The following is an 11,464-nucleotide window of genomic DNA, read 5'->3' on the forward strand; positions in this document are numbered from 1 at the left end:
CTTGAACTAAGACCCATAAAACATGGAACAACAAAAACTCTAAAGTTTACATAGATATAAATGAAGGAGAAAATCGAACTATAATATACATTCTTTGTGATATTTAAGACAAGTTATCTGCTCTGCTCCATCAGCGATATAATTTCCTGATCCAGGTATTGTCATCTTTTGCCATTTCCTTTATCATCACCTCCTTGGGCATCACTGAATTGATAAATAGAGATGTTAATCTCTCTTATACATGGCTGGTGGGATAAGTAATTGAATTACACGAGAGAGTGCCATGAAAAACAACTGATTTTCACGTCTAGGTCAAGGAATAAATCTAAAGATAATTTGAATATAATGCATAAATATTTTGACAGTAGTAAATACATCAAAATCCATATTTCCAACTGTACCAATTCCGATGACCTGATGACAAGCACACATTTACTATGGGAACTCCAGAATACTTAATTGTGGTCATAAGGAACCTATACATAGATAAAGAGGTAGTCATTCAGGAAAGGTGTGAGTCAGGGTTGGATCCTTTCACCATACCTATTCAATCTGTATGCTGAAGAAATAATCTGAGAAACTGGACTATATGAAGAAGAATGGGGCATCCAGATTGGAGGAAGACTCATTAACAACCTGTGCTAAGCAGATATAACAACCTTGCTTGCTGAAGGTGAAGAGGACTTGAAGCACTTACTGATGAAAATCAAGGACCACGGCATTCAGTATGAATTACACCTCAACACAAAGAAAACAAAAATCCTCACAACTGGACCAATAAGCAATATCATTATAAACAGGGAAAAGATCAAAGGTGTCAAGGACTTCATTTTACTTGCATCCACAATCAACACCCATGGAAGCAGCAGTCCAGAAATCAAAAGATATATTGTATCGGGCAAATCTGTTGTAAAAGAGCTCTTTCAAGTGTTGAAAAGCAAAGATGCCACCTTGAAGACTAAGGTGTGACTGACCCAAGCCACAGCATTTTTGACCACCTCCTATGCATGTGAAAGCTGGACGATGAATAAAGAAGAGTTGAGACCTTTGAATTGTGGTGTTGGTGAAGAATATTGAATACACCATGGACTGCCAAAAGAACGAACAAATCTGTCTTGGAAGAAATAAAACCAGAATGCTCCTTAGAAGCAAGGATGGAGAGACATCGTCTCACATACTTTGGACATGTTGTCAGGAGGGATCAGTCTCTGGAGAAGGACATCATGCTTGGTAAAATAGAAGGTCAGCAGAAAAGAGGAAGACCCTCAATAAGATGGCCTGACGCAGTGGCTACAACAATGGGCTTAAGCATAATAAGGATTGTGAGGATGGCACAGGACTGGGCAATGTTTCATTCTTTTGTACATGGGGTCACTATGAGTCAGAACTGACTTGATGGCAACTAACAACAACAACAAAGTTAGTAACATTCTAAAATTAATGGATTTCTTTTGGAAATATTATTTTTACTTTCCAGTACTTCACTAAAGAAAAATATTTAGGTCTCCAGGCCTGCTTGAACTTTTGGCTAAATGACTTAAGAGAAGCAAATTAAACTGTTGGACGCTATTACAATCTGTTCAAAGTTGATTATGCAAAAATGGTGGCATATGGCATCTCACAGGTCTTCAGGCCATCTGCCTTGGTTTGGTGCTCAAAGATTCAGACAGGGTTGAAATTTGAGAATGAGAGCATTAAGGTTGCTTAAAAGTTCAGTTCAAATGCCATCAAAAAGAGGCTGAGCCACTCTGAATTATATTCAGAGTGAAGGACTGTCTTAATCTTAGACAAATGCTCAAGTTTCAAGCCGTGGAAATGACTGAGAGGCACCTTGTGACTCTTTTTTCCCCTTAAATAAAGACAATGGTACTAACAAAAGCATAATGCATTGTTTTTCATAATTGTTACGAATTAGTGTTTATCACTGACAGTACATGTAAGTCTCTATCTAGATACAGTGGGTGATTATTTTGGCAAAAATCTAATAAATTAGGCCTCTTTTAAAAATAATTGTATGCTCAAAAAGCGCAAATTTTTCATACAGTTTCCTGTGCCCATGAACCTAACCTTATAATCCTGAATTATGCAACCATATTCATTAATGACATACACCATTCTACTATTATTTTATTTGGCAACTGGTCTATTCTTTTGAAAATAAATTGTATTGGTTGAATAGTGATTTTAAATAATGTATGATTTTAAAAAATGTGATTGTTTTTAATAGTATGTACAGAGATTATTAGAAACATGCTATGCTATGTGACAAAATTGTGCCACTAGATATATCGAATTTTGATATTTCTAAAGAAACAGTAACGGAATACTGACACTGGAGATCAGAGAGTTGATGGTACCATTCTTGATGTTTTTTTTCCTTTGTATAGCTCTATGTTTTAACGTTAACATATATTATACTTCAATCATTAACGGGATTAAAATAACTATCCAAAAATATGATCACACCTTATTCATCACAGAAGAAGGGTTTTTGTATTATTGTTAGGTGCCGTCCAGTCAGTTCCACCTCACAGCGACCCTATGTACAACAGAAGGTAACACAGCCCGGTCCTGTGCCATCCTCATGATCACTGTTACGATTAGCTCATTGTTGCAGCAACTGTGTCAGTCCATCTGGTTGAGGGTCTTCCTGTTTCACAAGCATGATGTCCTTCTCCAGGGACAGGTCCCTCCTGACAAAATGTCCAAAGCATGTGAGACAAAGTCTCTCAATCCTTGCTTCTAAGGAGCACTCTGGTTGTACTTCTTCCAAGACAGATTTATTAGTTCTTTTGGCAGCCCATGGTATATTTAATATTCTTCACCAACACCGTGATTTAAAGGCATCAAAAAAAAATTTTTTTTTTTTTATTCTTCTTCAGTCTTTCTTATTCATCGTCCAGCTTTCACATGAATATGAGGCAATGAAAACACCATGACTTAGGTCAGGCCTACCTTAGTCCTTAAAGTGACATTTTTGCTTTTTAACACTTTAAAGAGGTCTTTTGCAGCAGATTTTCCCAGTGCAATGCATTGTTTGATTTCTTGACTGGTGTTTCCATGGGTGTTGATTGTGGATTCAGGTAAAATGAAATCCTTGACAACTTCAATTTTATCTCTGTTTATCATGACATTGCTTATTGATCCAGTTGTGAGAATTTTTGTTTTCTTTATGTTGAGGTGTAATTCATACTGAAGGCTGTGGTCCTTAATCTTCATCAGTAAGTGCTTCAAGCCCTCTTCACTTTCAGTAAGCAAGTTCATGTCATCGGCATAGCACAGGTTGTTAATGCATCTTCCTTCAATCCTGATGTCCCATTCTTCTTCATATAGTTTCTCGAATTATTTCCTAAGCATACAGATTGAATAAGTATGGTGAAAGGATGCAACTCTGATACACAACTTTCCTGACTATAAACAATGCAGTATTCGCTTGCTCTTTTCAAACGACTGCCTCTTGATCTATGTACAAGTTCCTTTTGAGCACAATGAAGTGTTTTGGAATTCCCATTCTTCACACTGTTATCCACAATTTGTTATGATCCACAGAATTGAATTCCTTTGTATAGTCAATAAAACACAGGTGTATATATTTGCAGTATTGTTTGTTTTCAGCCAATGTCCATCTGACATCACCAATGATATCCCTGGTTCCACGAGCCCTTCTGAATCCAGTGTGAATTTCAGCAAGTCCCTGTAGATACACTGCTGTAACCACTTTTGAATGATCTTCAGCAAAATTTTACTTGCTTGTGATACTAATGGTATTGTTCAATAATTTCCACATTCCATTAGATCACCTTTTTTTTTTTTTTTTTTAGAATAGGCATAAATATTGATTTCTTCCAGTCAGTTGGCCAGGTAGCCGTCTTCCAAATTTCTTGGCACAGATGAGTAAGTACTCATCTCAACTGGTGTTCCATCAATTCCTGGAGCCTTGGTTTTCACCTATGTCTTCAGTGCAGCTTGGACTTCTTCCTTCAGTACTATCAATTCTTGAGCATATGCTACCTCCCAAAATGACTGAATGCCAACCAATTCTTTTTGGTATAGAAGGAGGGTGGAATGATTCAATTTTTGGCACATTTATTCATTTATCTATCTATGTATTTATTTATTTTCAAGAGCTGGTAGTCAAATATTAATATTCCCTAAGTGTTTTGAAAAGGAATTCTAGTGGTGGGTTTGAACTGCTACTCACCAAAAAGCTGGCGGTTTAAACCCACCAGCCGCTCTGTAGGAGAAAGACGTGGCAGTCTGCTTCTCTAAAGATCACGACCTTGGAAACCTATCAGGCAGTCCTATTCTGTCCAATACGGTCGCTATGAGTGGGAATTGACTCGAAGGCAACAGATTCAGTGTATTGAAAGCTTTCCTTAGTAATCTTCAACCTGAATTTTAACTACTGCTATTTAACCTCATACACAAACATTTTGAACTGCTTTCTGGTGGGAAAATATGGTGTATACATTTCACCAATCATCCCTCTATTTTTTGGTTTGTTTATTTATTTTACAGGAGAGTGTTTTATTAGGGAAGTAACACAGTACAATTCAGGATCAGGATAAGAAAAGACTCAGGATACAGTTTTTTCATCAGGAAAGTTTCTTCCTGTCTTCTGCCACTAGGCCCTGTTGGGGGCCTACTTGGGCAAGTGTTATGACTCTTAGCTCTGTGAGTCAGCAAACCCCACTGCAGCTGTCTCCAGCTGGTCTCCTGGTTCCTGTCATCTTGTGCCGCTGCCTGTTGCTGTCTCTTTTGTTACAACTCCTCTCTCTCTTGCTCTGTGTCCTCCTTTAAGGTCAGCAGGATGGCAAAACTCCCAGTCATGGGCAGGGTGGCTCCTCTAATAGGTGGAGACACAGTGGATCTCAGATATGCACAATATTACTTGAGTTAAGTGTCCCAGTTCAAGGCAGTGAGGACTACAGTTGAAACTCTGCAGATCCTCCATTTCTGACAATGCCGTCCAGCCAAAAAAAACACTAGTGAACAAGGAAGACCACACACTATGGGGATCCACAGGGCCTCCCAGCAAGAGCAAGTTGTTAGTTGCCTTGAATCAGTTCGACTCAAGGAGGCCCCATGTATTACAGAAAGAAACATCGCCCGGTCCTGCACCATCTTCAAGATCATCGGTATGTTTGAGTTTGTAGTTGCAGCAATTGAGTTAATTCATCTCATTGAGGGTTTCCCTCATTTTCTTTGGCCCTCTGTTTTATCAAACATGATGTCCTTTTTCTAGCAATTGGTCTTTCCTTATGCTGTATCTATATCGGACAATATTCTGTTGTAATCCAAAAGGTTTTCATTGGTTAATTTTTAGAAGTAGATCACCAGGCCTTTCTTCCTGTTTTTTTTTTTTTTTTGTCTTTTGAACACACATTAAGCTCTTACTATATTCTTTCCCTACATTAGGAAATACACAATTGATTATGACACGAGCTACTTTGAGGAGTTCAGAGGCTGATGGGGAGGGTAGAGCAATAAATGAATTAGGCTTTACAAGATAATATGATACATGCAGTGCAAAGACTGTATGGCAGAAAGAGTGTGAATATTGGGGCCAAAAAACAGTTTGGTGAGTAAGAGTAATGTGTGGCCTATAGTGTTTGGTGATAAGAATATAGAAGCCATGTTTCATGCCCTTCTGGAGCTTATAATTTAGTGAAGAATACAGACTTTAAATGATGTACATATACACATGTACACATTCATCAAACTACAAACTCAATCCTTTTGCCGTGAATGTTCACAGTAAGAGGGTGCAAAGGATATTGACTGGCGGGAAGAAGGTCAAAGAAAGCATCCTAAAGTAGCCAAAAAAAAAAGCACTTTTTGCCTTCGAAGAACAGACTAATGCCCAATGTTGCTGGCATGTAGGGAGGACAGAGTAAGATGAAAATGGTGCAAAATGAAAAAGTCATGGTAGGTAGGGGCCAGATCATTCAGAATAATAGCAAATGTGGAGGAAACACAGAGAAGATTAAAAAAATCAAACACTTGTGTTGTGGATTGAATTGTGTCTCCCTAAAAATATGTGTCAACTTGATTAGGTCATGATTACCAGCATTGTGTGGTTGTCCTCCATTTTGTGATTGTAATTTTATGTTAAGAGGATTAGGGTGGGATTGTAACACCACCCTTATTCAGGTCACCTCCCTGATCCAGTGTAAAGGGAGTTTCCCTTGGGTATGGCCTGCACCACCTTTTATCTCTCAAGAGATAAAAGGAAAGGGAAGCAAGCAGATTTGGGGACCTCATACCACCGAGAAAGCAGCACCAGGAGCAGAACACATCCTTTGGGCCCAGGGTCCCTGTGCCTGAGAAGCTCCTCGACCACGGGAAGATTGAGGACAAGGACCTTCCTCCAGAGCCGACGGGGAGAGAAAACCTTTGCCTGGAGCCAATGCCCTAAATTTGGACTTGTAACCTACTAGGTAGTGAGAAAATAAATTTCCCTTTGTTAAAGCCATCCACTTGTGGTATTTCTGTTATGACAGCACTAGATAAGCAAGGCAACTTGCCATTGAGTGGATTGTGACTCGAGGTGACTCCACATGTGTTAAAGGGGATGAACTGAATGTCTTTTGAAGTCAAAGTGTGCGTCCATTAACTTGGCCAGGTTCATACAAGTTACCACAATAAGCAATAACTCAGAGATTAACATAAATGGCAACTTGAGATATTTTTATCAGAATCAACTTTTCTATTGAAAATGCTTCTCTTGCCAACACAAATATATATCTTATTTGCTCATGAAGCTTTAGGACTCTGCCAAACTTATTCTTAGCATTAAATTGAAAGAAAAAAAAAAAAAAGACATTTTGATATATTAACTCTGCCACAGCTAAAACAGTAGTCACAAGAGAAGGTATCTATCTGTATGTATACCAGGTTATTTTGGTCATATATTCTTTAATATCTTTTATGAATCACTAATATTTCTGCAAAGCCCTCTAGCTATTGATTCAAGTGCTAACTAGCATAGCTTTGGCCATGGTTTATGTTTCTTATAGTCTTTTTTTCTTTTAACATTTTTCTTTCAAATGACATTATGATAACATACTTGTAAATTCACGTGCCATTGTCAGAACTGACACAGAGAGATCCTGTATATTTACCCAGTTTTCCTCAATGGCAACTTCTTGTAAAATTATAGTACAATATCACAAACAATGGTGCTGACACTGATCTAGTCAAAGTACACACCATTTCCATTGCTAAAAGGATTCCTTCTGTGGTTCTTTCATAGATAAATCTACCTTCCTCTATGCCCTGACCCCCATTCCTAAAAACCACTAAACTCTCCTCTATTTCTATAATTTTATCAAATAAAAAAGTTGTCTACATTAAATCATACAGTGTAGAACTTTTGGGAACTTTTTTTTTTTAAACTAGTCATGACTCTAGTCATCCAAATCGTTGTATCATTAGCTTATTCTTTTTTATTATTGAGTCATGTTCCATGATATGTATATACCACAATTAGTTTTTAAACTTGAATTGGTTTTTGAACATTTTCGTTTCTTAATTTATGATAGATAGAGTTCTGTAGTTTTGTTTCCTTTTTTTAGTCAAGGTAATAAGGTAATACTGTCCTCATAAAATAAGTTGGGAAGTGATTCCTCCTCTAGTTTGAAAGAGATTGTGTAAGTTTAGTGTTAATTCTTCAAATATTCAGTAGAATTCTCCAGTGAAACCATTTGGGCATGGATAATTCTTTTTTTTTTTTCTTTTTAAATTACAAATTTAATTTATTCAATGGTCACTAGACTGTTCTTTTATATTTCATCTTGGTTGAGTTTTGGAAGTTTGTGGATTTTGAAACAGTGATCCATTACTTCCAAATTGTAAAATTTATGAGTGTAAAGTTGTTTACAATATTTCTTTATTACCTTCTATGGCTGAAGGATCTATAGTGAAATCCCCTATTTCATTTTGATGTTAGTGATCTGTGTCTTTTCCAGTTTTATTTGTCTCAGCCTTGCTAGACGCTTATCAGTTTTATTGATTTTTGTTCAGAGAAGCAGATTTTTCTTTCATTGATTTTCTCTAGCGTTCTTCTGTTTTTTATTTCATTAATTTCTGTTATCTTTCCACTTTGCTTGAATTTATGTTGATCTTTTTCTAGTTTCTTGAGGTAGGAGCTTAGATTATTAATTTTCTTTTCGTAATGTATGACTTCAGTGCCACACTGTTTCCTCTTAATTCTGCTTTAGCATTTTCCAACACATTTTGATATGTTGCATTTCAATTTCATTCAGTTCTGGTATTTTAATTAGTTTGATGTCTCCTCTTCAAACCATTGCTTATTTAAAAGAATATTGTTTAATTTTAAATTTTGTGAGATACTCCTGTTGTGTTTCAGTTATTGACTTCTAGTTGGTCCTGGGTGGTGCAAACAGTTACGCGCTTGACTACTATCCAAAAGGTTGGTGGCTTAAAGACACTCAGAGTTGCCTAAAGATACAGGCCTGGGAATCTACTTCAAAAAAGTTACAGCCTTGAAAACCCTAATGAACAGTTCTACTGTGAACACAGAGAGTTGCCATGAGTCAGAATCAACTCGATAGCAATTAACAACAACGGTTTGAGCTCATTATGGTCCGAGGATATATTCTGTATAATTTCAACTCTGTACAGATTTCAGCACTTTGAAATTCATTGAGTTTGTTTTTAATGATCCAGAATATGGGTTATCTTTCTGATTATTCTATGGGTTCTTGAAAAAAAATATATTTTCCTGTTGTGTTCTTTTTTGTCAAGTAGGCACTGTTGGTTGATCGTGGTTTTTTAAATCTTCTACATACTTCTTGTTTTTTTTTTTGTCTAGAAGTTTTATCAATTATTGAGTGGAGTGCTAAAAATTTCAATTATAACTGTGGATTTATCCACTTTTCCTTTCAGCTGTATCAGTTTTTTCCTAATGTATTTTAAAGCTCTATGGCACTAGTTTTTTTTTTTTTTTTATGGTTGATATAGACCCATTTACAACTATCATGTCTTCCAGATGGAGGAATTGTTTTATTCTCATACAATGTCTAGTAATTTTTTTTTTTGCTCTGAAGTCTACTTTACCTGATATTAATATCACCTCCTTGCTCTTTTTATTTTTATTTTTTGAATGAATATTTGCATGTTTTCTCGTCCCCCACTTTTATTGTCAAGCTACCTATCTAGTTGTATTTGAAGTGAGTTCCGTATAAACAACCTATTGCTGGATTATACTTTTGTTTTGTTTTTGTTTCTTTATCATTGCCTCCACTCTGCATCTTTTATTAAGGTACACAGTCCACTTACATTTAAGGTAATCATTGATACGTTACGGTTAAATAAGCCATTGTATTGTTTTCTGTTTCTCTTCTATTATTCTTTTCTTACTTTTTTCTAGGCTGTTTGGACTTTTTTTTTTTTTTAGGATTCCATCTTGATTTATGTATATTGTTTTTGAGCATATCACATTGTATTATTTTCTTACTAGCTGCTTTAGATATTACATTGTGGGTACGTAACTTATCACAGTATATAAATATTGACACTTTATGACTTAGAACTGTAGAAGCCTTACTTCTATTCAGGTCACTTACTCTCCCCACTTTTCAGAAGATAATTCTCTTAAGTTTTTCCTCTATATACACTGAGAATCACTTCAAGCGGTGCTAGAATATTTGCTTCAACTACCAAAGATGATGTGAGAAAATCAGTTGAAGTAGGATAAGATGTTTATAACTATTTTTATCCATTGTGATAGTATTTCCTTTCTGAAGCCCTCAAAACTTATTCTTTAGCATTTTCTTTCTGTTTTAAAAAACTTCCACTAGCCATTGTATAAGAGTGAGGTTGCCACCCTTTTACTGGCCCTTTGGAGAGGTAGAAATGTATTTTCTTGGAGTTTTTTTTGTCTGTGCCTACTACTGGCTCAGGGTTGGAGGTCTCTGCAGCTCCCTAATTGGGATATATGGGATGCAGTAAGGAAACCCAGGGGATTCACTGCCATGTGGTTTTTCATGTTCTAAGCTCCTTAGGCAGCCCACCTTCTTTCCGCCTTTGAGTATCTTTTCATACCTGTTTGTTGTTTTATTCCCTTGGTGTTTTAGTTGTAAAAGGGAAGACCTAGGAGGCATAAGGTTATACCATCTTGGTGGATTCAGAAGTCTACCTTATCTTTTGAGGTAATTTTGTTTGGAAATAGTTATGAGATGTATAAAATACATAATTTGCTATATTTTCCCAAATAATATCTGAGGTAGTTTTATCCATGCTCATAGATGAAAAACCTGAGGTGCACAGAGTTTAATTAATTCTGCTTTGTTTATACAACTAATAAGTACTAGAACTGGATTTGAACCCTTATGTGTCTGGCACAGATCCCATGTCCTGCTGAAAAAAGCAGAGTGTTCAAATTGTAAAAGAAGGGTGGGTTACTTAAGCACCCTTTTAAAGAGCCTTATTCTGGGGAAAGAAAAAGCGTTGAAGGGGTGAGTGTTCAGATTTCCCTATTTCTGTCTCAACTAGTCAGAATGACAAATACCTACACTATTAAGCTACTATGCTGTCTCCCCAGGGAATTAATGATTATTGCTTTGTTTACCATCTTAAACAAGTAAAGCTATTATATTCCAGAAAGTGTCTCCAGTCATGTTGATTACTGCTCATAATATCCACCAAGACACACGTTAAGGACATCATCTATAGAGGCACCTCCCTCACCTATTCATTTAAAACCTTGCAAGTAAAATTTTATATGTAAAGTCATTACCACTGTGCTTGATATATATGAGCCACTCAAGTGTTTGTTCCTTTTCCTGGTAAATATATTTGCAGAGGAAGTAGGAAGAGCAAACAAACAGTTCTTTTTCTAGTTGAATTAGGCTTATCATGTCAAGATCTGTTGCACTGGGCTGTCTCCATATTTCAAATATATACATAAATATATATGACTTGAGTTGCCACTTAAACATAAACTACCAGTTCATTAAGCTGGAACAGAAATCCAGGCCTCAAGTCTTTCCCTCTCTGCTCTACAATTAGCTAGCCAATGCCCTCCATTAAATAGGATGATGAATAATTTGTCTTTGGTGTTTCATTTGGCTTCTCATCTAAATGGGAAATCTCAACTTTTAATTTCAACAATATTACTGGTCTTTCCATAATTCTAGGGTTAAATACCAAAAGGGGATGTTTCTTGGTGAAAGATGTGCCTACTTCAGTTTTATCTAATACTTACTCTAGACCCCCATGGGAGTTTCAAGAGAACAGACAAATAAATATGCCACGTGACCCGCAAAGACTTTTTCAACTTTTAAGGCCTGCACTATATCAAGAAAAGTTTCTATTGATGTATTCATTCTAAGCTGCTATCTATTCGGCAGGGGACCAATACGTGGAATTCCTTTTTTTTGTTGTTGTTTTTTTTTTTGTTTTAATTGCAAGCCCCAAATTCAATAAAATCAAATGGGGA

This window comes from Loxodonta africana, chromosome 21, assembly GCF_030014295.1.
Source record: "Loxodonta africana isolate mLoxAfr1 chromosome 21, mLoxAfr1.hap2, whole genome shotgun sequence".
Classification (NCBI taxonomy): Eukaryota; Metazoa; Chordata; class Mammalia; order Proboscidea; family Elephantidae; genus Loxodonta; species Loxodonta africana.